General features: G+C 44.1%; 2 non-coding genes across 2 annotated transcripts; one reads left to right on the top strand and one right to left on the bottom strand.

Moving 5' to 3' along the window:
* trnal-aag (transfer RNA leucine (anticodon AAG)) lies at nt 1–82 on the top strand. Its single transcript has one exon. It is a non-coding gene; the product is annotated as a tRNA-Leu (tRNA).
* Nucleotides 83–1,095: 1,013 nt separating this feature from the next.
* Nucleotides 1,096–1,169, bottom strand: trnat-agu (transfer RNA threonine (anticodon AGU)). Its single transcript has one exon. It is a non-coding gene; the product is annotated as a tRNA-Thr (tRNA).
* Nucleotides 1,170–3,461: the final 2,292 nt, after the last annotated feature.

The following is a 3,461-nucleotide window of genomic DNA, read 5'->3' as shown; positions in this document are numbered from 1 at the left end:
GGTAGCGTGGCCGAGTGGTCTAAGGCGCTGGATTAAGGCTCCAGTCTTTTTGGGGGCGTGGGTTCGAATCCCACCGCTGCCAGGTGCTTCTGTCGTGACCCCCTTTCAGCTGACTTCAGACGAAAGGGAGGGAACTGCTTTTTGGCAGTCTCTCGAGAAACTAAGCAAAGTGTTTAAAGATACTTTCTCAGCTTGACATCAAGGCACAAAACAAAAACCTTCTTGCGTCCTCTCAACCCAAAAGCGCTTTGCCACTTTTTGCGTTATGCAGGGAACGACGTCTGCCCAGATCACTTTTGTGTCAATGCAAATCGTAGTGTGCCCTCCGTTTTAATGTTGGCTGTGCTGGCGTGCCGCTTCTGTCTGTGAAACTTGAATGTTCTGCTTCTTCACACCGAATCATTGGCGGGGGTTGAGCTTGTTAAATCTTTGCGCATAGCGCTCCTTTGGAAGTACTTTGTCCAAGTTCAAAAGCGATCATGGGATTTACTTCATGCATTCAAGAAGCATGCCTCGCACGACAGATTTAAATGGGGAATGGAGCCTGCTTCTTGCTGTTTTTCCTGTGGTTGCAGTTACAAAGTTGATCGTGCTTTCACATTCTGTTAACAGTATTCACTGGCTGAGCTTTATCAGTTGGTTCGTAAAGGAATCTCTGCTTCGGTTCCAGAAAAGTCATCTGTAGTGTGTTTTTTCCCGTGCTCATGGCAGTCTTTTAAAGCTGGTAGTAATGGCGGCGAAGTTAATTTTTTATCCTCTTTAAAAGAATAAGGACGGGCTGGGGCGAGCTGCATTTACCACTCTTTCAGCTAACCGCCGAACTCGCGAACTGATTACACTGCAGAGCCACAGGCGCCTCGCTTTTCTCCATTCTCTGGGTTAGGGTGAAAAAAAAAAACTGCTGGTATTAGCTGGCCTGCTGGGAGTACCTCTTCTTCACTGATAAGCAAGATTTGTGTTTCATCTTTCGCAAGCTGTATAGATTTCTTTCAAAACAAGTTGTTCCAGAAAGGAAACGAACACTTGCATTCACCTGAATTAAAAGGCATGGGATTTGCCTGTAAGGATAAATTCTGTACAGTAAGACAGGAAGAAAGGCACCGCTGGGAATCGGACCCAGGATCTCCTGTTTACTAGACAGGCGCTTTAGCCAACTAAGCCACGGCGCCGGCGAAGGGACGTCCTTTGACAGCCACTTGGACACGTCTCAACTGCTCTGAGACATCTGCATTCGGTGTGCACCGAGCCTGCTCGCCTTACAAGTTGCCTCATTTACATGCGATAGCTTCACCACTAAGAGAAATGATGAGAAATGGCTTTTATCTGGCACTTTTCATGTCAGAGGATCTCAATCTGCTTTCCGTGTACAAGAGGATGTCCAGCTCATGTAGCTGAAGACGTAGACGACAGTGCTCCACTGAAATCTTGATCTCACAACCCTCGGCATGACTTCGCTGTGTTCTGCTTTAGACAAAGGGGGGAAAAGACTTCTTTCATCACACGTTTTGCACTGTTTACGGTGTTTGCAGTGCTCTTTCTTAAATGAAAACCAGGAATCGGCACTATATGAGGTGTGACTAGATAATATTGGAACAAGTAGCCTCGCCATTCCATGCGCGACGTGGGCAAAGTGTAATTCCTGTCTTTATAGTGTGCTTGTTAGAGACTTAGCTGGCACCCAGAGCGCTTTAAATCCGGGAGTCAGCAGCCCAAGACAAGAGAGCTTCCTTCGTCTATGTTTTTTGCGTGAAGGGGGGAAACCATGCGTGTGCTGCAAACGATCTTAGTATCGAAGTGCCGTCCCACATAACTGATCCGAACAATCTGCTCTACAGAGGAGCACTGCCGGAGCTTATCGTTGGCAAACTGAAGACCAGGCCGACCTCTTCTGTGACTCTTGAACACTGAATCTCAAGGTTGTGAATTCAAGCTCCACGCTGGCGGGAAATTCCATAGGTAATGATCACATTTTCTTGCATGCTAATCAAAAGAAATATTAAGAAACTTTTCCCGATACCAGTTTTTTACAAAAGTAAAGGCACACGGCACATGTGTGCCACATCACGTCCGAGTTTAGTGACAACTACCTCAGAGATTGTAAGTTGGGTAGTTTCAGATCAGATCACTTTTTTTTATCAAAGGTTCAAACAAACCCGAATACTTTTGCAAGAGACTTTTCAGAATCCCAGTCAAATCCAGTACGATTGCTGGATCCTTCGAATTCAACTGAGCTATAGCACAGATCTGCAGTCCACCATTAGAATACTGTGGGTGTGTTGTATAAGCCATACCGCCCAAAATAGTTCTAAAACAGGAGATGCATCCTTGTTTAGGAATGTGGTATAAAGTGAAATGGTCTGGGAAGAGTCCTACGTTTGAACAGTTTAAAATAGACGTAAAGGGGTATTTACGGACTCTTTCGAAATGTAAGAACAAGCTGTGCGGACCTTTTCTTTATTTACCTTGTGTAATCGTTTTTCATAAAGTGTAATTGTATTATAGCATGTACCGCTGAGGATTTTCTTGATACGTTATATGTGCTCTTGTTTGTATTGTATGTAGTTTTGTTGTTCAAATAAAAAGTAAAAGACACAACTTTCCGGATGCGGCTGCTGTAAAAATAAAATGACATCAAGGGCGCTGTACGCAGAGGTGTGAAGCCTGTTTCACAGAAGAACTATATCCAGAGGTGTTAAAGAAGTCGAGATCTTGCCATGAGAGGGGAAGCATCTCAGAAAAAGCAGGTGCAGTTGGTTCCACGGTCATAACGCCACTAAGTTGGGCGACAAGAGCAAAAGCCACCCTGTTTCCTCCAGGCAGGTAATGTGGCTGTGTGGTTTAAGGCTCTGGCTTAAAGCTTCAGTCTTTTCGGAGGTGTGGGTTCTAATCCCATTGCTGCCTGGTGTTTTTGTGTTAAAACCACCTTCCTACTGTTTAGGAATCCAATGGGGGACATGTGTTTTTTGATAAATGGAGCAAAAGCTATTTTATCAGCTTAACATCAAAGCAGGGAAAAAAAAATGTTTCGTCTTCTCAACACAAATTCTCGTTTCCACCTTCAGCAGGGAAGTTTGTCTACCAAGATCACTTTTGAGTCAGTGCAAATCACAGTGTGCCCTCAATTATGATGTCGGTTGTGTTCCTTTTATCGTTCTGCGTCTTCAAGTCAAGTCGTCCTCAGAGGTAGAGCTGATAAAGTCTTTCTGCATAGCGCTCTATCAGAAATAACTTGTCCAAGTTCAAAAGAGATCGTGGGTTTTACTTCAAGCGATCACAAAGCATACCTCACATGTCAGATCTAAGTGGGGAATTGATTCTGTTTTTTTATGTTCTGCTAGAGTATCTATTGGCTTGCCTTTATCAGCTGTGTTGGAAAGATAATCTGTGCTTCGTCTCAGAAAAAATCATCAGTACCGTCATTTCATTCTGTGCGTATGGCCGTTATTTAAAGTATATAAAAA

The sequence above is a fragment of the Lepisosteus platostomus genome, chromosome 5 (assembly GCF_059453375.1).
Source record: "Lepisosteus platostomus isolate fLepPlt1 chromosome 5, fLepPlt1.hap1, whole genome shotgun sequence".
NCBI classification, from domain to species: Eukaryota; Metazoa; Chordata; class Actinopteri; order Semionotiformes; family Lepisosteidae; genus Lepisosteus; species Lepisosteus platostomus.
This window is presented reverse-complemented; position numbering and strand designations above follow the sequence as displayed.